We start from the raw sequence: 18,579 nt of genomic DNA on the forward strand, positions 1-18,579 counted from the left end.
ACCATCCTGGGGAGTTTCCCATTCACCAGACATCAATTACCCTATTCTCTGCTGACATTTAATTCATATCATCATAGTTAATTCAACATGAACCACTTCATCTCAAGTGTTCCATAATTATCACTTATTGTATGCACAAAAAAGTTAAGCAGGTTTTACTATAAATGTATCATTAGCTTTCATTTAAAAATGAGCGGTGATGCACAGACTTGTCCCATGTTACAGAAGGAGCATTACCGCTGAGGTACATCTACACAGGGAAAAATTAGTACCCTTATTCCAGCAGTTTCCAGAAATATTGCAGCTACACTGCTAACATTCAAGTGGCCTTAGCACCGTATCATAAAAGCCTGCTCTGAAAAAAAAGGAGTGCTGTCAAATTACCCTGTATTGCTAGCGTGTAGATGAAGTAGCTCAAGAAATAAGTAGAACTGGTCGAAAATCTTTGAATTTCAACATTTTTCAAGCAAGAGAAAATGGACAACTTTTCACAAATTTTTGTGAAAGATATTTTTGGTCATTCTAGAAATAGAAATAGAAACTGTGTGTTTCACACAATGCACAGTCAAACTGTGGAACTACTTGCCAGAGGATGTTGTGAAGCCAAGTCTATGACAGGGTTCAAAAAAGAACTAGAAATGTTCATGGAAGATAGGTTCATCAGTGGCTATTAGCCAGGATGGACAGGAATGATGTCCCTAGCCTCTGTTTGCCAGAAGCTGGGAATGGACAACAGGGGACGGCTCACTTGGTGATTACCTGTTCTGTTCATTCCCAATCCCAGCTGGCATTGGCCACTGTCGGCAGACAGGATACTGGACTAGATGGACCTTTGGCCTGACCCAGTATGGCCATTCTTACGTTCTTATGTTAGGCTATCCTGACTATTTATGACATTTCAGGTAGACCTTAAATATTGATCAAGAACTGGGTAAATAGTCCAGTAGTAAGAACACAAATTTAATCATGGATCCATGAGCGTATTTTATCATATTTAGGCAATATCGGGGTACTGTAAGCAGAGGATATTTTGCTACCTACAAGTGATTACAATTATATACCCAACCTAAAATCCCTGTGTGTATTCTCTTTTGTCCAGATAATTTAATCCATTTCTCTCCATGGAAGTGCTGGAAAAACTGTGGGAATGGTCAAGTTTGCGTTATTAGGAGGGGATTTAGCGGCAAATGGCATCATACCACTCTCCAACCAAGTGGATTCTGAATGGTCCACTTGGGTATGGAGTGCTTGAGTCTGGAGTGAGGGACAGGGAGAGGCTGGGGTTTAGGCAAAAACAGAGGACAGCTCTTTTTTTGTGGCATTAGTCCCCTCCAAACACACGGGGGAAATATCCATTAGCATTAATGTCCACTCTTTCAGCATTATTTCCTATGGACTGTTCCTTTCCACCTTCACCTTTGCAGGGATGTGTTTGGTGCTTACCTCCAACATTCCACTGAGTCATGCTGCTCTGGAACATGGGAGCCAGGTGTTGATACAGAGAGTGTGTCAGTAGATATTAAACTAACCACAAATTTGTAGGTCCACATTATCCCCCTCCATGCTTGTTCCAAGGAGGAGCAAACCACACATCCCTGATTAGATGATTCAAAGATAGATAGATAGATAGATAGATAGATAGATAGATAGATAGATAGATAATCTGGTTTTGGTCCATGATTTTGCTTTAAAAAACAAAACAAAAATCAAGCACTCTATCTTCCATAGCTCCAGTGGGGAAACCAGTGACACCAGTCTATAATTTCCTACAAGATCTCTGGGTCATTGAGTCAGATCCTCCCATGGTGTAAATCAGCATTTCTATATAACAGTCAATGGAGCTACACTAATTTATAGCAACTGAGAATCTAGTCCCGTGTTTCCAGAGGATAATATATCATCAAAGGCACCTTTTGTTGCAGGAATGGAAGGAGGCTAGCTTATATCTAGCAGTTGGAAAGAGTCCAAGCTCAGTTGGTTGAGAGGTGATTTCTACAGACTCTTGCTAGATGGCATTTTTGAAAATGTTAGTAGAAACAAATAGTGAATCCAAAGAATAGGGTGAACTGCCAGAGAAAATGAGATGAGCCTGAGCATCATTAAACTGTGGCAACAAAAGACTCTCTCTCTCCAAACAATTGTTTCTGCAAAATTTTGGCTGCTTTCCTTGCGTGATGTCTGCAATCCTGCCTTCCATACTTAATCCACCTGGATCAATGACACTTTCTGAAGAAAAGATATTCACATGAACACTACCAGAGGTTCTTGTAATGACAATGCTGGTGTCATGGATTTCCTAACTGCAGTCATCACACTGGATATGGAGAAGGGCTTGATTAGATGAAGTGGAGCTACCTCTCTCAGTGATTAGATTCATCTGAGTTTGTGGGAAAATCCATACAGGACAATGGTGTTTATTAAAAGGAATTTTATTTGGCATGTGCTAAAGATATTTTCTCTTCATGCTGCTCTTTCTTCTGGCAATAAAGATACTAGTTAATGCCCCTCAGAGTTCTGCTTGTACGGAATGTCTTGATGCCACTCACACTGTACACAGTATCTTCAAGATACTATGGTTGGGATTTGCAAAGGAGCCTAAGGGAGTTGAGTATTTAGTAATAAATATATACACAGACATTAAACCCCAAAAAACTACATTCAAATAACATTATTAAGGCTGCAAAGTCAAGTACTCAAAAAGTTAGGAAATGCTAGAATTCAGGTTGCCTGTGCAACCTTAATTTGGCTCTCTTGTCCGATGCATTATTATGGCATAGTCTTTAATTGCATAATTAGATACCTTCCCCCCTCCCCACAGGACCCCTGCTTCTTTCTGTGCACAGGATGGACAATACTCAATTAATGAACAGCTATTCAATATTTTGTTTTCTCCTTATTGTTCAATATGTGGCCCAGGCCTTTTTTACTGCACACTATTCAGATTCTGCTCTCAACATAGAATTATTAATTTCCTCGTGGGCTTTCCTATGGTAATCATCAATGTAGTATTTTAGTGTCCATTAAGTGAATACCATCCATCCTGGTTCATTTGTATTGCATTTAAATAACAATACAGTCACAGCTTTCCTTCAGTCCAACTATAATGTAAAGCTTAACTAATCATTACAAGACAAATCCTCATCTATTACTGAAACCAACAAATGTCATACAATTGACATTTGCTAGATTAAAATGCACTAAAAACCTCTCTGTGAACTACCACTCCTTGCAGTTAAATTATGTGTTGATTACTGACATACCATATATACTAATGTTATTAATGAGAGAGCTAATGAGGTAATAGTATAGTCCCTCTGCCTACAGCCCCCCCCCCTTCTAAAAACAGCTGCCTTCTGTGTTACTCCCTGTTCTGGTTGGCTGGAATGTTTATCAACAAACTAATTTATACTCATTTCACCTACTGGGCCACTCGCTGGCTATTCTTCTTTCATAATTTGTCCAAAAGTCTCTGATGAATCCAAAACTGATTTGACTCTTTGTTAAAAAGCTGGATAATTTGGCAAGGTCTGAAATGGAAGTTTTCGTTTATGTTTGAACAAAAATTTTCCTGAGAGGGAGAAAAATCCTGCCATGCAACTTGCATCAGTGGAATGACAACAGGAATAAAGGACATACTGGTACCAGGGAATGGGAAGTCTGGTGATTCTCTTGCTGCTTCAGATTTAGCCATTTTTTGTCCCTGCTTATAATAGACCTGGAAAATGTGTGAATCTCATTCAGTTATCTCCTAATCAGAAATCAAATGCTCTTTCAACATAATCATGTCATACTCTGAGTTTAATTTTAATATATTAGGGGCTCACTCCTTCAGAAAACAGATAACTTCCTTTCTTTCTTACCACCTTTCTAACATTGTTTGGCTGAATTGAATTAACAACCATTTCTAATCTAAATTTCAACACTGTTTTCTTCACTGAAAGCTACATGGATTGTGACGATCCAAAGGATGGAAATTATGTGGTGAATTAAGTTCCCATCTTTATTGCTGTGATAGTTTAGCTAAAAACACTTCTCTGGGGCTAAAAAATAATATTCATTCTGAATAAAGAAACTATAGATTTTTTTTCTTTCGGGTTCTTTTTCCCCCCGTCAGGATTTAAAACTTTGTTTGAGCAGAATTGCAGCTGGACCAATACACTGCTCTGACGGTTGTCATTGTCTGATTGATGGGTGACAACTACAGACTAAAAAATAAATTGTAAAGTATATTCCTCTTAGCAGTCGAGCAGAAAATAGTAGGCTGGTGCAGAATAGAAATAGTAAATGGGAGGCATATGTGGGTTTGGAACTGTAAAGTTCCCCTGATAGAACTAGGCAAGCAGTTTCAGTCCAAACCCAAAACACCCTGAACACTAGCTATATAATTATGTTTGGATTTGGCTCTTTACCACCTGTAATATTTTTCTTGGCTTCTGGACTGTTTGGAAGTTAGAATTTCTTATGCTGTCTATTTACTTACAATGTTCAGAGCTGGCAAAACTAGTGCACTTATGAGCTGCAGTACTTTTAAGTTCACAAGTAGAGCTGGATAAAGGTTTCATCATAAAAGTTTTTCAGTGAAAAAATGCAAGTTTGGCAAAACCAAAACATTTTGTGAACTCACGTCAGTTTTACTGATGTGTTTCAGTCAGGAAAAAATAAAATAAAATTTAAAATAATTCCCCCTCCCCCAAACTTTTTGTTTCAACATTTTTGAAAAGGAATGTTTCAGTTTTTGGTTTGAAGAGATTTCCATTTCAAAATTTCTTCCAACTTGATTTTTTAATATGAAAAACATTTTTAAATAGTTGAAACTGAAACAAAACATTGTCAAAACAAAATAACATTTTATTTTTCAATTCATGGACATTTTTGAAAAAAATCATTTTTTTCTGATTTTTTTGGAATTACCAGAAAACTGAAAAGTCAGTTATCCACCCAGCTCTATTCACAAGGATGTTTGAACACCACCAGTGTTGCTAATAAAGTTCAGCTACACTGTGATGAGGGCCATATCAAGGGAACTGGTATTTTCATCACAATATATTAGTCTTAAGTTTTCATTTTCTTATGTAACTGCCAGCAATGAGGCACATTTAGAAAGCAAGTCATTATTATGTGCAAAATAAGTCAAAGCTACAGGTGTCTGACTAATGCTAATGCTTCCCATGCTCGCTACCAGATTGGGAATTTAATCCATATACACAGTCAAATCGGTTAACTTCAGTTGGGAGTTTTGCCAAAGAAAAAACTAAGGAGTCTAGGATTTGACCCTTGAAACCTGATCCAAAGCCTATCAAAGATAACAGAAAGACTCCCATTAACATCAGTGTACTTTGTCTAGGCCCATGGCATGTAATATTCCAGACACAGCTGGTTGAGAAATCAACTTTGTGTGACTTTTTCACAAAAAGTTTACTGTCTTTTTTTAATTTTAAAAAAGGATGAAATTTCAAAATGTTGACATTTTCTGATCTTCTAGTTAAAATGTTTTGTTCGATAGCTGGTCAAAATTGTTTTGATGTTTTGACAATTTGGAGGGGGGTTGTTGCACTCACTTCTTTGAGCACCCCCCAGTGTCCGGGAACAGTGCTGCCATTTTCTTCAGCTTATGTGGATCTTCTGTGGTTCAGCCCTATGTCCAAACTCCTTCTGGGGTACCACAAACTCAAATAGAAAAAGTTCCTTTCCCTGCAGGACCAATTATAACTAAAACGGTTTCTTACCCATCTGTGCTTAATTCTCTTTCCATAGTTAACTCAGCAGGATTCCTCCTGTACTGCTCCATGCAATTGTGGCTAGAAACAGACCCAGGCCTGCCCTGATTTCTTTGGCTTTGGTCTAGGGAGCATATTTCCTGTCTCTAGTGTCTTCAGTCAGGAACTGTCTTGCTAGCAGTAAGCAGCTCCTTTTATTTTGGCCTGCTGGGTCTTGATAGGTTATTGCTGGTCCCTAGCCCTCCTAGCTGTAGGAGGACGAGATATCAATGATTCCCAAAAGACTGCTTCCAGGTTGCCTCTCTAGCAAAGCCTGGAGGTCTAATACTCACTGCTCTTTTCCTCTCAAATAACTATTTCCTGGGGCAGGGTGCAGCAAACAGTGGGGCCTCTAGCAGGAAGCAACAAAGGCTTGAAACAACTTGCCAGAGGGGGTTGATTGAAATCAAATTTTCAATAGAATACATTTGTGAAAATTCCAACAATTTCATCCAATTCTAATCCCAGATAATCAAGCCTCAAATAATTCAATTTCAGTTTCCATGATTTCTGATTACAAGGGAAAGAATAGACTCCAAGCCTGGATCTTTCTTTCAGTAAAAGAGTAATGACTGGACACAGAAAGAATTTTTTATTGATAGTCTAGTTTACTGCAAATATCTACAGTCTTCAACAGGGTATTTGATGGCAAAAGCAAAGTTTACAATTCAACTTTCAGGACTCCAGCAAAAGCAGCTACATTTGAATAACATCCATGAGCAGTTTCTCTCTCTGCTTCATTTCCCAAGATGTTGTTCCCCAAACTACTGTCTTCCTTAACGCTTACCCCCCAAAGACATTAAATGGCGTCTGCCAAATCCTCAGCTGGTGTAAATCAGTGTGGCTCCACTGACTTCAATGGAGTTACACTGATTCACATCAGGAGACGGCATGGCCCAATAAGCATTGCATATCCATCACCCTAGTCACCTGGGTCACAGGACATCAAAAATTGGCACAGTGACCGAGCTGATGTATCTGGAAAAATAAGAGTGCATTCACACTTAATTCATACAAAGTAGACCTCTTCTTTGTGATAGTAAGTGGCAAGGACTGCTCAGGTGCCTCTCTACAGTGAATAATACATTAGTTATAACTACTTTAGCCCCTGAACCCTTGCTAATCCCACTTCAGTTATTTTATTCTAATGTTTATTAATTGTTTTCAATTATTATATTTTGCATAGTGCCAATAGTGTGCGGCTAGGCCCCTTAATATCTGTTTGATGGTTCTTAATTATTTTCTTCACCATTTTCGCTACAATACATGCAAAAACTAGGACATTTATCCAAACTTAGATAACTTAGTGGGTCTTCTCCATACTTTTAATAGAACCTCTGCAAGAATGGCCTTTTTTGATATCTCTTTGGATATCTCCATCTTGTGACCAAGACAGAAATATTGAATTACTACAAGAGAGGCTCTTTTTGCAGGAATTTAACACTTCCACTACTGATTTCAGGCCCCAGTGCAGCAAGGTGTTGAAGCACCTGCCTCTGAGCATGGGAATAGTATCAATGGGACTACTTAGATACTTAACATTAAGTACATGCTTACGTGCCTTGCTGAATCTGTGTTTCAGATGGGACTTTAAAATGCTGAGGTCTGCAAAAACTGAGTAATAATAGGTGGGGGGAAGCTAAGAGAACATTTCTGAAGTTAAAAACATGTTCATTTCAGGTTTGGTTTAAAATTAGGGCAGGTTTTTGCAGAGTAGAAAGGAGGAGGCATTCTTATTTTATCTGCATCGGCCTCTCACCCTTACCCCTAGGTAAGTGGAGTCCTGCAAATATAGTAAAACTCAGAATCATGGTAGAGATCTGGCAGCTTTAGCAAATATATCCTATCAGATTACATCAAACTAATCATCCCACAGATCTTTTCACTGCAGTGGTTCTCATGTAAAACGCAAGATGGATTCTATGGGGACCTACTTCAGTTTGTCCAAAGCTCTGGTTAGGAACTGTGAGGGAACCTTTCCAATACTTTACACAGTGACCTTTCATTATAACACTATAAAGTTTTCTGAGTCCAATGTGGGAAAAAATATGTCTGGCTTCCCTATTGTGGAACCCAATCCAATTCTGTAAAAACCCCTCCAAAACTGGCTCACGCAGCAGCCAGATATCTTATTTTAGCCATCCCTTCTTAGTCATTAATATAATTAAAGCTGTGCCAGATTTTCCATGGACAAATCCCATTTTTCAGTGGGTTATGATTCAGCTGTACAACGCAACTCTGGGTGAAACTTAACAAAGAAGGTCTCAGACCAAGAACAATTTTATATATTTTTTCACACAAAAAATTATTCTTTTTAAGCTACATCAACTTATTACTGTTTATTTATTTCCACAATGACTGGTAGGCACTTTCCAATGAGGAAAGAGGGCCCAGTTCTTGGGGAACTTGCACTGTAAAGATGGCTACGCAGACAAAGCATAGGGGAGGAGGGTACAATTTATATGTATGTGATCCATTATCAAATCTTCAACCATATTGCCTGTTAACAAGTTTTGTATGGGCACCACTGCAGAGGTGGATCTTCAGGTGGACTTAAATGCAGATGTAAGGGGACTGTTGCCCCCTTACTAACATTCAGTGGGGGTGTTTTGGTTGGCTAGCTCCCAGCACTAAAAGGGGAAGGGTCAATGGGAAATCAGGAGCCTGAGACTGACAATCTCCAGGACCAATGGGGAGAGGCCAATGCTCCAGATCAGCCTGATTGACAGGGCGGGCAGGCTAATCAGGGAGTCAGGAGGCCAGTGGGGTCCCTTCCGCCGTGTGAACTGGAATGGCCTGCGTCAGACAGAGTGGGGCCGAACTAAGGAGAGAGCAGGGGCCCGAGTTAAGCTGCTGGGAGCAGAGCTGCAGCCCCAAAGCCAGAGCACAGCCCAGAGAGAGCAGACCTGCCCTGGGAGCAGAGCTGCAGCAACCAGAGCCAGAGAGGCCAGACAAGCAGCCCAGGGAGCTGAAGGCAGAGCAGCAGCAGCAGCAGCCGTGCTGAGGCAGTCTGGAGCTGGAGCTGGGGCTGGAGCAGTCCGGAGCTGGGTGTGGTGAGCAGCTGGGGAGGGGAGGGGGACGCTGGGCAGTGGGCCCAGCACAGGGAGACGCCTCAGCCAAGAGGCCTTGCAGGCCAGACTTGGAGGGGGATCATAACCCCGACCGGGCAGGGGCGATGCTGGGAAAAAGGGTCCTGCCACCTAGAGGCTGAGAGCGTGTGGCCACCGCCAGAGCAAGTGTCCAACCCGCAGCGTCTCTGCAGCACAGCCAGGGCCTGAGAAGGAGCCTGGGACTTACAAAGAACAGACTGTGAACTGCCCTGATGTTCCAGAGACACTGTTTGTGATGTTCCCTGCCACAGAGCAGGGTGATGTGTTTTCCTTTAACTTTTCCCATTTTTCCTTTTTTTTTTTTTAATTAATTGTTAATTAAACAACTTGTATTTGCTTTAAATTGTATGAAATGATCAGTGGGTCAGGGAGGTGCCCAGTGCAAAGAGAGTACCCCGGAGTGGGGACACCCTAGCCCCTGTCCTGGGTGACCACAGCAGGGTTGGGGGTCGAAACCCTCAGGAATCCTGGGCCCAGCCTTGTCGGGGTTTACGAGGACTCTGCCAGACAGGAGAGTGGAAGGGGAGTCCTCAAGGGCAGGGAGGCCTCTGGGTAAAGGAAGTGGGAGCGAGGACTCAGATCCTTTCGCTAGCCCACTTCACCGGGGTAGTGCAGAAGCCAGGAAAGTTCCCCACAATAGCGGGACCATTCCCCCGCTTACGCAGAGATAATGGTAGCATGGGGAGGTATTTCTTGGGATAGTGCTATGGCAGGAGCATTCCACACACGGGAAATGACATGGAACAAAGTACATAAATGTTTGTGTGAGAAGCTGACAAAGAGGCAGGTGAGACTGGGAATTTTGGAGGTTGTGGAAGGTGACATGAAATGAGAAAAAGATAAGTAGGGAAGGTCAGTGCTACACAGGAGATAATGACAAGAAGCTTTAACTCCAGGCAATGGAGTTGGGGAGGCAATCGTGAGACATCAGGAAAGGAGTGATACTGTCAAAATGATGTTCAAGGAAGATATTAGTGATCTTTTCTGTGGACAGGAGTGGGTGAAAATATGAGCTAGACATGAGAAAGGAGGGTACAGTAATCTAGATGGACATAATGAGAGCCAGGACAAGAAATTTTGCTGTAGAGATGTATTGAAGAATGTAATTAAAAAAAACAATTTTTTTTTTTGCTAAATACAACTTAAAAATAATTTTATATTGATATGGGACCTTATCTGCACCCACTGTTGATGGTTCACTGAACACAAGTCTGTTGGGTTTGTTCATATTCCCAGTAAAAAGGGAAATTTGTTATATCATTAGTCTGTTATTAATAAGGCTACAATTTTGTCATGGATATTTTTAGTAAAAGTAATGGACCGGCCATGGGCAATGAAGAAAAATTCACGGAAGCCGTGACCTGTCCCTGACTTTTACTAAAATTATCCCTGACAAAATGGGAGGGGTCTAGCACCCTGCCCTGCTGCCTGCAATGGCAGGGAGCTGTGACCCCTCATCCCTGCCTACTGGCTGGGGAGCTCTGAAAAGGGTATCTCCTCTGCCGCTGGCGGAGTCAACTGGGAACCTCTGGGGGGAAATATTCCCCCTGCTGCCCGTGGCTGGGAAGCTGCAGGGGATTCCCCGCAGTCCTGCAGGGCTGGGAGCTGTGGGGGGTCCCCCCGCCACGGCTGCTGTGGGGCCCCAATGTCAGAATCCATCACTTCCACAACCTCTGTGAAACACTCATAGCCTTCGTTATTAACCTTAGGGTTTGGGGAAAGTATGAGAATAGATACGATAAAAAGTTATTAGTGGTGGCTCAAGGCCCTTTACTAAGACTGGTAGGAATCTCCCTAACTACCCAGAAGAATGAGGTGTTTACCTAAGATTGTTAAGTAAAACTAGAAACATTTAACTTGTACATGCAACTTTTCATAATATTTCAATTGCAAATGCTGTTATTGTTCCGAAATTGCCTAAATAGGTACTTAAGGCAGGGCCGCCCAGGAGGGGCAAATGGGGCAATTTGCCCCAGGCCCCGGGCCCTGCAGCGGCCCCCAGGAGAATATAGTATTCTATAGTATTGCAACTTTTTTTTACGAAATTGCTTTGCCCCAGGCCCCCTGAATCCTCTGGGCGGCCCTGACTTAAGGCCCCCATTCGGCAAACCTTATCTATTCAGCAACGCACTTAAGTTTGTGCTTAAGTGCTCTCCTGAATCAGTACCTAAATTAATGAAGTATTGGTTCATATATAGTATATATAGGTTTTCAAAATGGCCATTGGTGGATGTAATGCACATTCACTGTTAAAAAAAAAGGGCCTGTTTTGCAACTTGTCTAGTCATGTCTGTCTGTGCAAAATGCACCCACTTTGAACAAGCATAAATGATTATACAAAGTGTCAGGCTGAGGGGAATTAGACCCACGTTTCCACACACACAGACCTCAAGCCCATAAAAAACAAGATTAACACAAGAGATCTGTTACTAAAGACACTGCAATACAGATGTTTTAAATGCAGACTTGCCCTACTAAAGTCTATTCCAAATGCTTCTGCTAAGATCATCTACTTGGGTCATCAGTCTGAGAACTTCACCTCCCTCTAAAGGTACATCTGCCTTTGAGCTGGGATTCCCAGCTCTTGTGGGTGTACCTGTGCTAGCTCTGTTCGAGCTAGCGCTTAAAAATAGCAACATGTCTGTGGCAGCACAGACAGCCACTTGGGCTAGCCACCCTAAGTACAATCCCACTCACGTACATACTCAGGTGACTAGCCCGAGCCGCCGCCCGTGCCACTGTGGACACACAGCCCGAGCACAATTTTTAGGTGTTAGCTTGAGCAGAGCTAGTGTGGGTACGTCTCCACAAACTGTGAAACACACCTCCCAGTTCAGGTGTATACATAGCCTTAGTCCCTCCATTGGCTTCTCCTTTCCCACTGCATTAAACACAAACTCTAGAACAGGGATTGGCAACCTTTGGCATGCGGCCCATCAGGGAAATCTGCTGGCAGGCCAGGACGGTTTGTTTACCTGCAGCATCTGCAGGTTTGACTGATCGCAGCTCCCACTGGCCACGGTTCGCCATCCCAGGTGAATGGGGGCTGCGGGAAGCAGCGTCCAGCACGTCCCTCAACCCACACTGCTTCCTGCTGCCCCCATTGGCCTGGAATGGTGAACCGCAGCCAATGGGAGCTGTGATCGGCCAAACCTGCAAATGCAGCAGGTAAACCCAGCCCACCAGCGGATTTCCCTGATGGGCCACATACCAAAGGTTGACGATCCCTGCTCTAGATCTTACTTTCAAAGCATTGCACAGTTTAGACCCTTCCTATCTATCTGACCAATTATCTGAATGTAACCCTTCTGCTGGGTGGTTAACAGCAGCAATAAGGGCCAGAGTCACTAAACCAGCTCAAGACCCAACCCAGAAAACTGGGAAAACTAAATGTACCCTTCCAGGTGCCCTTAACAGACAGAATTTCCCCACTTGCAGCATTCTGAGACCATGTACAAACAAGGAAATCCTTATTAGGGAAAAGAGAGCACAGTCATAAACTTGGGAAAACACAGCAAAAGAGTAGATATGCAAATAATGAGCAAAATATGCCTTCCTCCTCCATTGACTTTGGCAGTAGTCCATCTAACTCCCTTCCCACTTGCTGGTGCAAATATCCCACAAGTAATAGTTCTTTGACTGCACCACCTAACTAGGGTTGCCAGCCCTCCAAGATTGTCCTGGAATCTCCAGAAATTAAAGATTAATCTTTAATTGAAGATAGTGGCATGTGAGGTAACCTCCAAGAATTCATCCAACCAAAGTTGGCAACCCTATACCTCACCCATCCATCAAACCCAACTCACAGTCTGGATCAGCAAATACTAGTAGCCAAGTACATCTTGTGAGTATGTCTCCAGTCTCAAGGAAGCTGCTTGTCTGGTGCCACCTAGAGGTACCATCATCTAACCTAGCTTAGTGATTCAGCTTCATTAAGATACTGAATTGGAAAGGCCTTACCAGAGTCAACTCAGCTCTGATGCTGTCTCCTGTGTCATCTCTCACAGAGATATCCTTGGTCTGTGTTGAATCTTGCAGCAAAAGCCCCACAAGGTGGGAGCCCATAGTTCTGGATGCTCAGAAATGAACTCTAAATAATAAATAAATAAAGATATCCTATCTCCTAGAACAGACCTTGAAAGGTCATTGAGTCCAGCCCCTGCCTTCACTAGCAGGACCAAGTACTGATTTTGCTCCAGATTCCTAAGTGGCCCCCTCAAGGATGGAGCTCACAACCCTGGGTTTAGCAGGTCAATGCTCAAACCACTGAGCTATCTCTCCCCCTAATTTTTGCCCTTTTGACTGGGAGGCCACTACCCCTCGTTCCTGTATAGTTATGGTGGCTTCCTGAACATCACTAAAGGAATTGTGGGAAGGTGCCCTATGCAGATGAAGCTCTCTATGGCAGCACTTTTCCTTTTTCACCAACAGAGGGATCAGAGAGTGCTTTCTACTTGGGAGCTTTTGGCCATAGGGTTCACATATTCCAAGATCTACTCCCACCTTCACTCTGTCATTAATGCCAGTCTTATTCTCCCAATTCTCTAATTCTGCAACAAACACTTTCATGCTTTCTCCCATGCCTCTCCTTGTGAGTCAGGGAAGCTCCTAGTCAAAACCCCTAAAGCCACCACCTAATCTTCCTTCAAGTCCTTACTCAAAACTCACCTCTACATACAGCAAAACTGCAACTTGATAACAGCAACAGAAATGGTGAGTTGTAATCATTGCTACTGACTGGCTAAGAAATGCAAACATCTTCTTGGCTACCTTGTCTCCTCCACCCACCACTCCAGCCCACTTATTTGTTTCAGCTACCTATTATATCTTGTCTTTTAGATTATAAGCTCTTTACGGGGGACTGTCATTTATTAGGTGTTTGTACTGCACCTAGCACAGTGGGACTCAACCTTGTTGTGCCTTTTCAGTGTTACCATAATATAAATGCTAAATAATCAAAACACCTATGATAACTCTTCTAACTATTTTTAGGGAACCACTGAGAAAGAATGTATAGACAAATGTTAAGAAATTAAAATTCTTAATAGTAAGCATGGAGGCTCCTTAAAAACACCACGCTAGAGTCACAGAAAATATGAATAGTCTTAAACAAAAAAGTAAATCAGAAAGGCAAAGAAAACAATGTCCTTGAATGGATTTCCTGTCAAATATTATGGAAGAATTGTAGAAGCTCCATAGTTATTATATTTTATTACCACTATTATGATTTAACATGTATATTGAGGTAGCTCTCAGGATGACCCATGCTGGAGCTGTGTGCTGTACAGATACCCAGGAATCTATTTTAAAATTTGGGTGCCTATTTAGGTACCTAGAGATCTTCACTGATGCACAAACAGAATCCCAAATCAGGTCATGTATCAGGGGGTAGCCGTGTTAGTCTGTATCCACAAAAACAACAAGGAGTCCGGTGGCACCTTAAAGACTAACAGATGTATTTTGGCATAAGCTTTAATGGGTAAAAAACCACTTCTTCAGATGCAACTCATCCACTGAACCACTGAAGAAGTGGTTTTTTACCCACAAAAGCTTATGCCCAAATAAATCTGTCTTTAAGGTGCCACCGGACTCCTTGTTGTAAATCAGGTCATGGCAGGTAAATAAGGACGGAACAGACCTGCAAAGATTTTAATTCAAAGTGTGTAGTTAGGCCCCAATCTAGCAAACATTTACAGATTCACAAGCATGGAAGTAGTTCCACTGCTCCATTACACAGTGTGTAAAGTTAAGCAAATACTTGCATTTTTGCAGGTCAGGGCCTTAGGTTGAAGGATTCTCCCGGTAAGTGACTGTGACTTTCATTTTTTCTTGCACAGAGCCAGTCTCTTCTGGCCCTTAGCACATAATAAATACTATGTATTTTGCAACCATTAAAGGCCCTGACTTTTCAAGGAGAACCATGCAAGTGAACTCTTGCACCAATAGGGCTCTTCTTGAATGACAGGAGCCTAAATCTCCACATATTCTCCTAAATATTTGTGATCTTAAAAGTATTTTTATAAATTATTTGTAGAAAAACTTTTTGATCTACCTTTAGAAGTGTTTTGTTTTGTTTTTAGTAAAGCTACTGCATTTGGTCCCCATTTCCGAGACCATATACTCCTTATTATAATAAGCACAGATTCTCAAAAGGATCACCTTTTTTATCAGAAGTATTTTTATCAGCATTTGGTAAATCCTTAGTTTAAAATGCAGCGCTGCTGAGGACTCCTCCTCACGTACCACACTTTTTAAAAGCTGCAGTAGTGTCTAAAGCATGCCCATGCTTACCCATTCCCGGCCCACGTTTAATGCAATTGCCTAATGTCTGTGAGCAATGTTTAAATATACTCCAAAAATATTATATGCATACCTCTCCTAGTATTTTTAATCTAACCATTCAAGGAAAAAGTAGCTAACTTTATAAGCTGTCCTTCTTCCATTTTACTATAACATGGTGCTGTTGGTTCATTCAAAGCCAGAAGTATCATTTTACACAGTTTTTCATTGTACTCAAGGGAAGTATATGGATATTTTACAGCAATAAACTACAAATGGGGAGCTGGACTACAGCCAGTCTGCATCCTTCTCATGCCCTTATAGCATTTTTCTTCTGCACTTAGTGTGTTCCACAGTGTATAAAATGTTTATCCTACTAGGCTATTATATTTGTTTTCAAGGTGCAAAATCTATTAAATAGGTCTCTAACTATGATGTTTAAAGGACTAAGCTGATGTTTTCCCTTTATGTTTCAAGAAAAGTTCAATAGATTTTTTTTTTAATGCTCAAAATTAGATTTAGTTTCAGAGTGTGCAGTTTTTGCATTCCAGCTTTCTTCCATGCTAGCTCTTTTGCAAATTAAGCACAATTGCTTTTATATAGTTCAATAAGACATAGCTTGACTATAATTGTATATCTTCGGAAAACTCTAGACACATCTGTACATGGGGATGCTGGTTAGACTGAATAGGGACCTCACTTAAGACCATATGTGTTTTAATAATATAAAATAATAATTGTATCAAAGAAACATACTTAAATCAATATATGTAATCTGGTGCTTTGTCGTAGGTTGTTGATATATCCATGTTATTTCAGTATTTTATAAAAATGCAACTTATAAGTCATTTATTTTAAAAAATTATAATATTCATTTATGGTTAATAAAGTACCGGTATTTGTATGTGATGGCTTAATTTAAAGTTTAACAGCAAGAATATTTGGCAGTCAGAACTCAGGTCCATGGTTCTGTGTTTCTTTTGTAACAGTTGATCACTAACAACAAAAACTGTACTGGGAGCTATATTTCCTGCATCCTTGAACAGTTTTAGGTGCTACAGCTGTCATCAGCAAAAGCCAGGGCCCAGAGGATCCTACCCCAATACAGGATTAGCAGGTAGGTAAAGGAGGAACTGATTTTCAGTTAGATTGTTTTAACATGTATACTGCATATAGCATTTGTATGTTTAATCCTACCCACATAAGCTATTACTGACTCCATTAATTTATTTCTAAAAACAGAACTTTACAGTTCATATTTAAAGTGTTTTAGCACACAAGCCTGCCTGCACTCATTTCTCATGATCATTGAGGAGGAAGGTGTGAACTTTTAACCTCCCACCTTCTCAGCACAGGGCCCTATTCATAAAAAAACAGAAGACTTACACACTTGCGAAAGTAATATACATGTTTTTGGTTGCCTGGCAGAAAGCGCTCACACTTTATTCTTGGCTCAGAAGGAAAATTTGGCAAGTAAGAAATTGCAGACAATTAATGCAGTCTTTTTTTTTTTAACTAACTTTCTTCATTAAAAACAATTGGGTTTCTGTCTTTTAGGTGTAACATACACCAATAAATATTCATTTGGAGGGCCTTTTTGCAACACCATTGCAGCTTTTAAAAGCTGTTAGTATATGCTACTAATTTATTTTTTCACCCAAACACCATGCAAAAATTATGAAAGGTCAAGTTCTTCAGAATAGAAAAGATGAGTTCTCATTTATTCCTTGAGAGTTTTGCTATTGACTCACTGGGAGCAGGATTGCTCTTGTGTCCATTCATTGGCTAGTAGTAAGGAAATTGCTTGAAAAATTAAAAAAAATAGAGGGACCAATGCTCTGTATTGTTGACGGGGCCGGCTCCAGGCACCAGCCGACCAAGCACGTGCTTGGGGCGGCACCTTAGAAGGGGCGGCCAATGTTGCGGTGGCGGGGGGCACTCGCGGTGTTTTTGTTTTTTTGTTCGGCGGGGCGGTGCTCGAGGGGGTTTTTTTGTTTTGTTTTTGGTTTCATCCGGGCAGCGCAGGGGTGTTTCGGTGGCGCGGCACTGGGGGGGTGGGGGCTTCGGCGGCCCTGCGCAGCGCTCGGGGGGTTGGGCGGCCCAGCACGGCGCTCGGGGGGCGGCAGAGGTTTGGCCGGCCCAGCGCAGTGTGGCGTGATGCTGGGGGGGGGGGGGGGGGGGGGGGTTGGCTGGCCCGACCCGGCGCGGAGCTCCAGGGATTTGGGCAGCACGGCGCGGGGGGGGGGGCGGGGGTTCGGCGGGGCGGCGCTGGGGGGGGGGTGTTACGGTGGGGCAGCGCTCTTCTTTTTTGCCTGGGGCGGCAAAAAAGTTAGAGCCGGCCCTGGTTGTAGCAAGGAACCAAAGGTCTTACACTCTCATTGACCACCAGCTGAGGATCTGGCCCAATAAAATTTGAAGATGTCCCACAATCTGCCAGATCAGGTTGGTAGTGAGTGATGATCATTTAATGTGTTCTCTGAGGGAATAGTCACTGACAAATTTTAGCTACTTGCTTTTTCCTTTATTTATTAATTTATTTAGTTTTTGAAAATCACAGAACTCTCTGATCATCTGGGTGCCTGCTTCCCACCAACAACATGGTTTGTCTTCTTATTTTGTACCTGGTGCTTTGATCCACACCAAGTCTAGCACAATGTCAAATCCACAAAAGCAATCTGGAACATAATTTTATTATATTAAACCAGAGCTGGCTTCAAGCTAAATGTACAAGGGATCCTGGAGCAGCATAGGTCCTAGAGGTGCAGTGTGCAGGCGTGCCTGCACGTACATATGCCCTACCATCCCCCAGCTGTGGGGAAGTAGTCCCAACCATGGATTAAATGGTGAAGGTGACTATCTTTCAGTGCAAAGAAGTACGACTTTTCAAAGTAGCACATTAGCCCCTAGCTTGTTGCAGTCTTCTGGACCAGCTGAGCATTTGTCTGACCGGGACAAGAGAGTGGGATTAGCCAGTCTCACTTAAATTCACTCAATTTTCTGGCAATTAGTTTGTCTCACAAGTCTCAAACCCTGCAGCAATGAAGGAGTGGCAAGGGGGGGGGGGCAGAAAGAGGATGCTGTTAGGAGCCCCCAGTCACAAATCTGCATGCATGGTGGTGTAGGCGCAATGGTCGTTCATCACAGACACTGAAGCATTATATTAATATAATATAAGAACTAGGGGCCACCTAATGAAATTAATGGGCAGCAGGTTTAAAACAAATAAAATGAAGTTCTTCTTCACACAGCGCACAGTCAACTTGTGAAACTCCTTGCCTGAGGAAGTTGTGAAGGCTAGGACTATAACAGGGTTTAAAAGAGAACTGGATAAATTCATGGAGATTAAGTCCATTAATGGCTATTAGCCAAGATGGGTAAGGAATGGTTTCCCTAGCCTCTGTTTGTCAGACGGTGGTGATGGACGGCAGGAGAGA

Source organism: Chrysemys picta, chromosome 2, assembly GCF_011386835.1.
Source record: "Chrysemys picta bellii isolate R12L10 chromosome 2, ASM1138683v2, whole genome shotgun sequence".
Classification (NCBI taxonomy): Eukaryota; Metazoa; Chordata; order Testudines; family Emydidae; genus Chrysemys; species Chrysemys picta.